This window comes from Pristiophorus japonicus, chromosome 15 (assembly GCF_044704955.1).
Source record: "Pristiophorus japonicus isolate sPriJap1 chromosome 15, sPriJap1.hap1, whole genome shotgun sequence".
Taxonomy (NCBI): Eukaryota; Metazoa; Chordata; class Chondrichthyes; family Pristiophoridae; genus Pristiophorus; species Pristiophorus japonicus.
Genome location: NC_091991.1, coordinates 112,491,025 through 112,503,066, shown reverse-complemented (window position 1 = coordinate 112,503,066; position 12,042 = coordinate 112,491,025). Strand labels below are relative to the sequence as shown.

General features: G+C 47.0%; 1 protein-coding gene across 5 annotated transcripts in view; it reads left to right on the top strand.

The window, feature by feature from the left end:
• The first annotated feature begins 6,021 nt into the window (after window positions 1-6,021).
• LOC139225838 (kelch-like protein 3) overlaps window positions 6,022-12,042 on the top strand; it is a 45,572-nt gene continuing 39,551 nt past the window's right edge. For 4 of the 5 annotated variants that reach the window (XM_070856691.1, XM_070856689.1, XM_070856690.1 and 1 more), the window contains exon 1: window positions 6,022-6,062. The gene's annotated coding sequence lies outside the window, so the exon portion shown is untranslated. Of the gene's footprint in view, window positions 6,063-6,180; window positions 6,222-12,042 lie in introns of those variants that run through there. The other variant, XM_070856688.1, reaches the window with a different exon arrangement.

The window sequence follows — 12,042 nt, the reverse complement described above, 5'->3', positions numbered from 1 at the left end:
GTGGATTGAGAACTGGTTGGCAGACAGGAAGCAAAGTGTAGGAGTAAATGGGTACTTTTCAGAATGGCAGGCAGTGACTAGTGGGGTACCGCAAGGTTCTGTGCTGGTGCCCCAGCTGTTTACATTGTATGTTAATGATTTAGACGAGGGGATTAAATGTAGTATCTCCAAATTTGCAGATGACACTAAGTTGGTCGGCAGTGTTATCTGCGAGGAGGATGCTATGAGGCTGCAGAGTGACTTGGATAGGTTAGGTGAGTGGGCAAATGCATGGCAGATGAAGTATAATGTGGACAAATGTGAGGTTATCCACTTTGGTGGTAAAAACAGAGACAGACTATTATCTGAATGGTGACAGATTAGGAAAAGGAGAGGTGTCATGGTACATCAGTCATTGAAGGTTGGCATGCAGGTACAGCAGGCGGTTAAGAAAGCAAATGGCATGTTGGCCTTCATAGCGAGGGGATTTGAGTACAGGGGCAGGGAGGTGTTACTACAGTTGTATAGGGCCTTGGTGAGGCCACATCTGGAGTATTGTGTACAGTTTTGGTCTCCTAACTTGAGGAAGGACATTCTTGCTATTGAGGGAGTGCAGCACAGGTTCACCAGACTGATTCCCGGGATGGCGGGACTGACAAATCAAGACTGGATCAACTGGGCTTGTATTCACTGGAGTTCAGAAAAATGAGACGGGATCTCGTAGAAACGTTTAAAATTCTGACGGGTTTCGACAGGTTAGATGCAGGAAGAATTTTCCCAATGTTGGGGAAGTCCAGAACCAGGGGTCACAGTCTAAGGATAAGGGGTAAGCCATTTAGGACCGAGATGAGGAGAAACTTCCTCACCCAGAGAGTGGTGAACCTGTGGAATTCTCTACCACAGAAAGTTGTTGAGGCCAATTCACTAAATATATTCAAAAAGGAGTTAAATGTAGTCCTTACTATTAGGGGGATCAAGGGGTATGGTGAGAAAGCAGGAATGGGGTACTGAAGTTGCATGTTCAGCCATGAACTCATTAAATGGTGGTGCAGGCTTGAAGGGCCAAATGGCCTATTCCTGCACCTATTTTCTATGTTTCTATGTTTCTATGATGCAGGTGAGGCCCTTCGAAGATTCCTCCAGCTCCTGCGTCATGTAGGCCGAAGTCAGGTCAAGCTTGGTGAACGTCTTGTCTCCTGCCAGCGTCGCAAATAGGTCATCTGCCTTAGGTAGCGGGTATTGGTCCTGTAGCGAGAAACGATTAATAGTTACTTTATAATCGCCGCAAATCCTGACCATGCCATCATTTTTGAGTACTGGAACAATGGGGCTGGCTCACTCGCTGAATTCCACTGGGGAGATGATGCCCTCGCGTTGCAGCCTGTCCAGCTCGATTTCCACTCTCTCCCTTATCATGTGAGGTACCGCTTGCGCCTTGTGGTGAATGGGTCGTGTCTCTGGGACCAAGTGGATCCACACCTTCGCCCTGGAAAAGTTTCCAATGCCTGGCTCAAAAAGGGAAGGAAATTTGTTAAGAACCTGGGTACATGAGGCATCATCGACATGTGTTAGCGCTCGGAGGTCATCCCAGTTTCAACAGATTTTGCCCAGCCAGCTCCTTCCAAGCAGTGTGGGGCCTTCGCCTGGGACAATCACGAGTGGCAGTTCATGCACCGTGCCCTCGTAGGTGACCTTGACCATGGCGCTGCCCAGGACAGTGATAAGCTCTTTGGTGTACGTTCTCAGTTTCGTGTGGCTGGGGCTCAGGGCTGGTCTGAATGCCTTGTTGCACCACAATCTCGCAAACATCTTTTTACTCATGATGGATTGGCTAGCGCCAGTTTCCAGTTCCATGGCTACGGACAAGCCATTCAATTTTACGTTTAGCATTATAGGTGGACATTGCGTCGAAAATGTGTGCACCCCGTATACTTCAGCATCTGCCTCCTCTCTGAGGCTTGAAATTGCTTTGATCCACCATGGACCAATCTTCCTCTGCCACGTGGTAGTTAGCAGGTTTTGCAGAGCTTGAAGCTCGTTGGAGGTGCCCCATTGTTCCACAGCTCTTGCAAACATACCCTTTGAAGCAGCATAAATAGGCTGAATGGAAAACACCAACAAGGTGTGAATTGCCTTGCATTCATCCTTTGTTGGGGACTCTGAGTCATCTGGGTCACCTGAGGTCTGCTGGCAGTTGCAGACTCGTGGGTTCTGCCCTGTACAGTTCTGCTTGCAAGCACAGTTCCAGTTAATTTATGAACATTGCTAGCACTTTGAGAGATTTGTTTGGTATTATCACTGGTGGACATAAACGCCTATGCTATTGCAATGGCCTTACTGAGGGTCAGTGTCTCTGCAGTCAAAAAGTTTTTGTAGGATGGTCTCGTGGCCAATGCCCAGTACAAAAAAGTCTCTGAGCATTTGCTCCAGGTAGCCATCAAATTCACATTGTCCTGCAAGTCGCCTTAGCTCAGCAACGTAGCTCGCCACTTCCTGACCTTCAGATCGCTGGCATGTATAGAACCAATAACTTGCCATCAGCACGCTCTCCCTCAGGTTAAGATGCTTCCAAACCAGTGTACACAGCTCCTCATACGACTTATCTGTGGGTTTTCTCCGGAGCCAGAAGATTCTTCATGAGGCTGTAGGTCGGTGCCCCGCAGACTGTGTAAGGAGGGCCACTCTCCTTTTTGCAGCGCTTCCTTCTCCGTCCAGCTCGTTGGCTATAAAGTATTGGTCTAGCCGTTCGACTTAGGCTTCCCAGTCCTCACCCTCTGAGAACTTCTCCAGGATGCCCACAGTTTGCTGCATCTTTGCGTTGGATTCGTAGACTCGTCACCAGTTATTGTGTTCCTCACACAGATGAGGCTGCACACAGGGAGGTTAAAGTAACAGTGACCTCAGTCTTTAATAAGACACTCCAGAGTGAGGAACAGGCCTTAGGGGCCGGCTTATATACAGTGCTCCCAAAGGATGCTGGGGTTCCTTGGGACTTCAGGGGATGAGCTCCCTGGTGGCGGAACATGGGAGTGCATGCTTTACAGATGCACAACACTTTACATCACAATAAATGTATTGGCACGCAAACTGGGCTAAAACTGCTCCAGCATTTTATCAGAAGCATTTTTATCCGTCATCAGAGGCTGTGGCTTACAAAGCAGAAAATGACAATCATATTGACATGCGTATAGAGCTCCGCTGCATATAGCCTGCACCCCAAACTTAAGCCTACTTCGCAAAAAGATAAACTATTAATCTTTCTGAATCTCACATTCAATTTAAATTGATTTTTAACATTTTTTAAACAATTACTGAGTGCATGGGAGCTAATTTAGTACTGTTTAAAACATTTTTCTCCTCTGCAGTACCAACAAAGACTTTGTTTAATCAATGGGTCTGCAGCATCATACAGGGAGAATAATTGTATGTAATTAACACATGTTTATAGAAATGTATATTTAAATTGAAGGTTGTTATACATTTAGAAGAAATGTTAATCACAGTCATGTAGTAAGTATTTGGTACATAATACTTATTCTTTTATACTTCACTCAACACGTATAATGCTTGGATGTTTCTTTATGTAAATTTGTGTTCATGAAATTACAAAGAGCTGATCTGGTGAAATGAAATACATTGAAGCAATCTGTGATCCTGCAAATTGTAACGGGCGTGTTTACATATAAACATAACAGTTATTTATTAAATTATTCAATTTCTAAGTTTTCATTTGAAAATGTAACTTTTTACATTAATGACCAGTATTGTATATTTACATTAATGACCAATATTGTATATTTACATTAATGACCAATATTGTATATTTACTTTATTTAACATTTTCTGAAGGACCATCACCCAATAAATGAACCTGTCTTTCTTTCTGTTCTACTTTCTGACTGGCCTGCTGGGCATTTCTGACCTTTTCTGTTTGAAATATTACCATTTGTTCAAATGTATTGTCTTGAAGCCTTGTCACACATTTATTCCTTCCTCTATCACTGGCAGGATGGTAAATGTCACCAGTAACTGTTAAGGACGTTGAGACGATAGAGAGGGTGGAACGCAGATTCACTCAGATATTGCCTGGTGTGAGGAAATACCAATAGAAAGAATTTTACAGTTGTAACTGTTTTCACTACAGCAGAGGTGATTATGGGATGATTTGATCGAGCTATTTGAAATTATGAAGGGATGAGATGGGGTAGATAGAAACTATTTCCACTGATTGGGGTGTCGAGAATGAGGGGACATCGAGATTAGATTAAATGTGTGAGATTTAGGACAGAGAGCAGGGGAAACTTTGTTACCCAGAATGTTATGAGGCTGTGCAATGCAGCAACAGCAACCTGCATTAACGTGGTTAAATATCCCAAGGTGCTTCACAGGAATGCAATTAAACTAAATTTGGCCATTTGAGACCAAGCTAGGGGTGGATCTTGCCAAGACATCGATTTGAGGTGTCTCCTGTATATGGTCCGTGTCTCTGAGCCATACAGGAGAGCCACATTGTTCGCATGCCTGACACAAGACTCCCAAAGCAAGCGCTCTACTCGAACTTCTACACGGCAAGCAAGCCCCAGGTGGGCAGAGGAAACATTTCAAGGACACCCTGAAAGCCTCCCTGATAAAGTGCAACATTCCCACCGACACCTGGGAGTCCCTGGCCAAAGACCGCCCTAAGTGGAGGAAGAGCATCCAGGAGGGATGAGCACCTCGAGTCTCATCGCCGAGAGCATGCAGAAACCAAGCGCAGGCAGCTGAAGGAGCGTGCGGCAAACCTGTCCCACCCACCCCTTCCTTCAACCACTGTCTGTCCCACCTGTGACAGAGACTGTAATTCCCGTATTGGACTGTTCAGTCACCTAAGAACTCATTTTTAGAGTGGAAGCAAGTCTTGCTCGATTTCGAGGGACTGCCTATGATGATGATGAGGAGGAGAAGATGGGAGTGGAAGGAAAGGAGAATAAAGGCACATGCAAAGGCATATCGGATCAGCCATGATCGTATTAAATGGCGGAGTAGGCTCGAGGGGCCGTATGGCCCACTCCTGCTCCTATTTCTTATATTCTTATGAAATACGGCAGGCTCATGTGGAGGATAAACACCAAAATGGGCCGAATGTTCTGTTTCTGTGTTCTTGCACATAATTTTTGTTACGCAGCGAGTTGCTGTGATCTGGAATGCGCTGCCTGAAAGGGCGGTGGGAGCAGATTCAATAGTGACTTTCAAACGGGAATTGGATAAATACTGGAAGGGAAAAAATGTGCCGGTCTGTGGGGAAAGAGCGGGGGAGAAGTGGGACTAACTGGATCGTGCTTTCAAAGAGCCGGCACAGACATGATGGGTCGAGCCGCTTTCTGTGCTGTGTGATTCTATGAGAGACAGGGGATCACATGCAACACCAACTAGTAACTGGATTGTGGCTTGTTCTTATCCTCCTGTGCTGCAAGGTTCTGTACCTATTCAGTTCCAAGTGTCAGCTGTGGCTCAGTGGGCAGCACATTCTTCTCTGAGTCAGAAGTTTGTGGGTTTGAGTCCCACTCCAGGGACTTGAGCACATAAATCTAGGCTGACACTCCAGTGCAGTACTGAGGGAGAGCTACACTGTCAGAGGTGCTGTCTTTTGGATGAGACATGAAACCGAGGCCCCATCTGCTCCCTCAAGTGGATGTAAAAGATCCCAGGGCACTATTTCGAAGAAGAGCAGGGGAGCCCCGGTGGCCTGGCCTCAATCAAGTTGACAAAAAAACAGATTATCTGGGTCATTATCACATTGCTGTTTGTGGGAGCTTGCTGTGCGCAAATTGGCTGCTGCGTTTCCCACATTACAACAGTGACGGCACTCCATAAAGTACTTCATTTGCTGCAAAGCCACTTTGAGACGTCCGGTGGTCGTGAAAGGCGCTATATAAATGCAAATATTTCTCTTTTTTTTGCAGAGGTCCCCCTGTAGGTGGGCTCTGGAACTGTGTGTGAAAGTGGGTGGAGCTAAATTGGCGGAAATAAGAGGAGGCGGGTGATTTCCGCTTCCGCATAGAGTTGCATTGAGCGCAGTTGGATTGCGCGGCGCAGCCAGCCAGGTAAGTGCGGGCGGGTGATTGACAGACAGGTGGTGCGGCTCAGCTCCCGGGATTCTCACACAGCGCACCAGCCCAGCTATTGCCTGGCATATCCACTACGCCGCACCCCAACTCGTACACTCGCGTTGCAAAAGCGAAAGGTGTCCATTGAGCAATTGGGTGGGTGCACTGCCCGGGGAGGGCAGGTCTGGGGTAACTGCAGGGCAATTGCGCACGGGGCTAGAGGTGCTGCTTACCTGTTGCACAGAGCGGGATTGAATGCTGCAGAGACTGCCTTTCTCTGCATGTCTGATTGTCCACAACCCAAACTGGGGATCTGGTAACGGAGTTCAGCTGCACTCGTCAATACCGACGAATGCATTGTATTTATTGATGCCTGTGTCGTTAGATTAACATTTATTCTCTTCCCCCACCCACCCCATGTGACAGTGACATTGTCCTCAGTGTTAGAAGAACAGTATCTGCCCAGTTTTGTTTGCCAGATGCTGCAGTGGTCCTTTTTGCTTTGAATTGTCTCATTCTGTTAGAAAGCTATCATTGTAGTGGAAGATGACAGCGCCGTTGCTGTTTCTGCCCCTTTACTACGAATGAGCTAGATGATTAAATACATTCCGGCTGGAGAGGGAGAGAGCCCTGCTCCATGAACTCGTGCTGCCATCTTGATGCAGACTGCCATTAACAGCCGATACTGTGGCAGTCCGGTGTCTTGGAGCTTGTAAATTAACCTGTGAAGTGCCGGGAGCACTGGGCTGTCCGGGTGGACCAAACTTCCTCCTGTCGCTGGGTATTGCTGCAGTCAACGTTGTACCAAAGCAGCTTCCAAATGCACTTTCCTTCCCCATTTTGGAACCCCTTTCCCTCCTGCGGTACTTTCACTATGAATCTTTGTCTCCCTCATACCAGTCATTTTCAGATTTGTGTCCTGGGTTTGCACCCAGATCTGTCATGTTGTTTAATTCGAACTTTGACCTGCTGCAGGCATTATTTGCACTGATAAGTGTGGCAACTTGCAGGCTGTATCTGTTGTGTATTTGTTTTTGTTCTGGTTACTAACTGTATGGGGTACAGCTCGTTCAGGACTGGCAAATATTGGACAGATAACCGTCACAGGAAAAGACAGTTTGCTTCTGTCACTGTCTGGATTTCTCTCCCTATATTTCTGTTTTGTATCCAACTAGAAAAAGGGAAAGGTTCTGTTTAAATGGCGATTAGCAGAAGTCTGGCAGCGTGAGCTGTGGGGAGGATGCTAAGAGGCTGCAGGGTGACTTGGACAGGTTAGGTGAGTGGGCAAATGCATGACAGATGCAGTATAATGTAGATAAATGTGAGGTTATCCACTTTGGTGGCAAAAACAGGAAGGCAGAATATTACCTGAATGGTGACAGATTAGGAAAAGGGGAGCTGCAATGAGACCTAGGTGTCATGGTACATTCATTGAAAGTTGGCATGCAGGTACAGCAGGTGGTGAAGAAGGCAAATGGTATGTTGGCCTTCATAGCTAGGGGATTTGAGTATAGGAACAGGGAGGTCTTACTGCAGTTGTACAGGGCCTTGGTGAGGCCACACCTTGAATATTGTGTACAGTTTTGGTCTCCTAATCTGAGGAAGGACGTGCTTGCTATTGAGGGAGTGCAGTGAAGATTCACCAGACTGATTCCTGGGATGGCAGGACTGACATATGAAGAAAGACTGGATCGACACGGCTTATATTCACTGGAATTTAGAAGAATGAGAGGGGATCTCATAGAAACACACAATTCTGATGGGATTGGACAGGTTAGATGCAGGAAGAATGTTCCTGATGTTGGGGAAGTCCAGAACCAGGGGTCAAAGTCTAAGGATAAGGGGTAAGCCATTTAGGACTGAGATGAGGAGAAACTTACTCACTCAGAGAATTGTGAACCTGTGGAATTCTCTACCACAGAAAGTTGTTGATGCCAGTTCGTTAGATATATTCAAAAGGGAGTTAAGATATGGCCCTTACGGCTAAAGGGATCAAGGTGTATGGAGAGAAAGCAGGAATGGGGTACTGAGGTGAATGATCAGACATGATTATATTGAATGGTGGTGCAGGCTCTAAGGGCTGAATGGCTTACTCCTGCACCTATTCTGTTTTCTATGAAAACAGCACCTATCTCTGATTCCTGGCCCCCAACCTCGGCTCAGCAACTTCCAGCAATACAGGCAGGAAGTGACCTGTTCCTCCCATTACATTCTCTCAGCCAATTCCTGGCTAAGGCAGGCAGACCCCTTTTATTAATGGGAAGAACATAAGAAATGGGAGCAGGAGTCGGCCATTCGGCCCCTCGAGCCTACTCCGCCATTCAATGGGATCACAGCTGATCTTCGACCTCAACTCCACTTTCCTGCACTGTCCCCATATCTCTTGGTTCCCTTTAATATCCAAAAATCTATCAATCTCTGCCTTGAATATACTGAAAGACTGTGCCTCCAAAGCCCTCTGGGGTAGAGAATTCCAGAGATTCACCACCCTCTGAGTGAAGAAATTCCTCCTCCTCTCAGTCCTAAATGGCTGACCCCTTATTCTGAGACTGTGACCCCTGGTTCTAGACTCCTCAGCCAGAGGAAACATCCTCCCTGTATCCAACTGGTCAAGCCCTGTAAGAATTTTGCATGTTTCAATGAGATCACCTCTCATTCGTCTAAACTCTAGAGAATATAGGCCTAGTCTACTCAATCTCTCCTGTTAGGACAATAGGAGGAGGGCTCCATCAAGAGGGAGAGCTGAATCATGAGTCCCTGTGCTGGGTCGCACTGGGGTACAGCTCCAGGAGTTTGTCTGTTCCTGTACCTCATCCGATGGCCCCTTCTTGCTGTCAGACTGAGCTGTGAGTATTGCTCGACTCTAAGCTCTATGCAGTGGCCTGCAAAACCATTCCGTTGTATCAAACCGTGACAAATCCACACTGACTGCAGCGGTTCAAGAGCAAGGCCCACCACCAGCTTCTCGGGGGAACTATGGATGGGCAATAAGGGTGGGCTTGCCCAAAAATGACACCATCCTGAGAATGAATTAAGAAAAATTAAAGCCAGGAGGATGCAAATAATATCCCATTGGATCTGTCCCGTGATATCTGAGACTGTCCTGAAGATGTCAGAGTCAGTCTTGGGGCGACTACTACAACAATAAATCTTATTTATATAGCGCCTTTAATGTAGTACAACGTTCCAAGGCGCTTCACAGGAGTGTTTTAAGACAAACAGATAAATTTGACACTGAGCCACATAAGAAATTACGGCAGATGACCAAAAGCTTGGTCAAAGAGGTGGGTTTTAAGGGCTGTCATAAAGGAGAAAGGAGAGGCGGAGAGGGAGTTCCAGCGCTTGAGGCCCAAACAGCTGAAGGCACGGCCACCGATGGTTGACCGATTTTTATAATCAGGGTGCTCAAGAGGGCAGAATTTGAGGAGCGCAGACATCTTGCGGGGTTGTGAGGCTGAAATAGATTAGAGATAGGGAGGGGCGAGGACTTGGAGGGATTTGTAAACAAGGATGAGAATTTTGAAATCGAGGCGTTGTTTAACTGGGAGCCAATGTAGGTCAGTGAGCACAGGGGTGATGGGTGAGCGGGTTAGTACACGGGCTGCTGAGTTTTGGATGACCTTAAGTTTACGTAGGGTAGAATGTGGGAGGCCAGCCAGGAGCGCGTTGGAGTTGTCCAGTCTAGAGGTAACAAAGGCATGGATGAGGGTTTCAGCAGCAGAAGAGCTGAGGCAGGGGCGGAGGTGGGCAATGTTATGGAGGTGGAAAAAGGCGGTTTTAGTTACGCTGCAGATATGTGGCCGGAAACTCATTTCAGGGTCAAATATGACGCTTAGGTTGTGAACAGTCTGGTTCAGCCTCCGATAGATGCTCAGGAGAGGGATGGAGTCTGTGGCTTGGCAACGGAGTTTGTGGCCGGGACCAAAGGCAATGGCTTCAGCCTTCCCAATATTTAATTTGGAGAAAATTTCAGCTCTTCCAGTACTGGATGTCGGACAAGCAGTCTGACAATTTAGAGACGGTGGAGGGGTCGAGAGAAGTGGTGGTGAGGGAGAGCTGGGTGTCATCAGCGTACATGTGGAAACTGATGCTGTGTTTTCGGATGATGTTGTCAAGGGGCAGTATATAATTGAGAAATAGGAGGGGCCAAGGATCGATCCTTGGGGGTAATGATGCGGGGGCGGGAAGAGAAGCCGTTGCAGGTGATTCTCTGGCTATGAGCCTTAAGCTTTTCAACTGCTTTTCAAACCACAGTACCCACAACTTATGGGAACAACAATACATAATTCTCTGTTTAAAGCTGCAACTGTGGAGGTCATCCACTTCCTAAGGGTCAGCTGTGGCTCAGTGGTCACCCTTGGCCTCAGTGAGAAGGTGGTAGGTTCAAGCTCCACTCCAGAGACTGGTGAACGATCTACTTTGAATCCACTGCCCCTGTGCATGGTATTGGTCAGCAGACGCTAATAATGCAGGGGGATCTTTTCGACATAAAATAGCTGCTTCTGGGCGGGCCGCCTCGCCTGATATTCTAAAGCAACAAATGGGAATGAAGAGGTGAGAAGGAGATGGTGCCAGCCTCTGCCGTTGTAAGGGTGCTGCCATGCTGTTGCTGCTTCAGTAAAGGTTGGTCAGCAGTGACCTGGGATTTGGATAACTTGAGTTGGGGAGTTTGCTTGTCCAAGTCTTGAAACAGTGCCCGATTGTGTTCCGAAGATGTACATCTTTTCTGAACCCTAATATTATTTTCCCTTGTACACTGTAACTCCGAGAACATAGTTTCACTCGGGCAAGGGTTAAAAGTCCTGAAAGTTGTTAGTTCAGTTGTTGGATCTACAGTGACTGATGTTCCTGCTCCACTGACGTTGGTTCCAGATGAATTTGTGCCTCATTAGGACCATACAGTGAACCACTCCTACTCTGCTGTTGGGACAGTCAGCAATACTCGCTGCACCCCTAGTCACTGATCCAAGCTGGTGTTTCCTGATTTATGTTGGGTACCCTTTCATCAGTTCCAGTATATCCCAAAGTCTCCCTTGCGTTGACCTTGGTCAGCTAGTACAAAGGCAGAATACTGCAGGTGCTGGTAATCTGAAATATAAACAGCAAATGCTGGAAACGCTCGGGTGGTGTCTGTGGAGAGAGAAACGGTTAATGTTTCAGATCGCTGATGAAAGGGCACCAACCTGACACCTTAACTCTGTGTCTCTCCACACATGCCACCTGACCTGCTGAGTATTTCTAGTATTTGATTTGGCTGCCACTTGAGTAATTGGAGAAGAGAGCGCACGTACGAACTGTTTACTGCCTCCAGTTCTGATGCAAGTTCATTGTACGTTTATTGCAGTTGACTCAGGGAGCCATTAACCCTCGGTGTCCCCTGGAGCCTGCAGAGCTGTGCCCTGGAGCGTGCAGAGTCAGTAGCAACTGTTTCATGTACAAAGGTTGCTGCTAGCCAGTTATGTGAAGGAGTTGAGTAGCTTATCTCTTGGGCTGACAGCCAAGGGAGTTGTTCAGAAAGCACGAGTTGCTTGTACTGTGCCTCCCAATTGTGTCCTGAAGGTAAGTGGAGGGGTGGGCAGAGCTGATAACCCTCGGGTACCTCACCCAATTCTTGCCACGTGACTGCTCTCCATGTTGCCAAGCAGGCTGCTGAGTATTGGTGGATCGTTCACTGAGGGAAGAGGGAGATGTTTTGTGTCACACAGACATTTTGGTTCTTTTTTTATTAACAAGGGAAATTTCTTCAGCTGAAAATAGGATGTTGCAGTCATTGAGTTGCGTGTCCATAAAAGGGTTAGAGAAACACGAAATTTGCATTTATCATCATCTTTGCATTTATATAGCGCCTTTCATGACCTTTAGATGTCCCAAAGCGCTTTACAGCCAATGAAGTACTTTTGGAGTGTAGTCACTGTTGTAATGTGGGAAATACGGCAGCCAATTTGCGCACAGCAAGCTCCCACAAACAACAATGAGC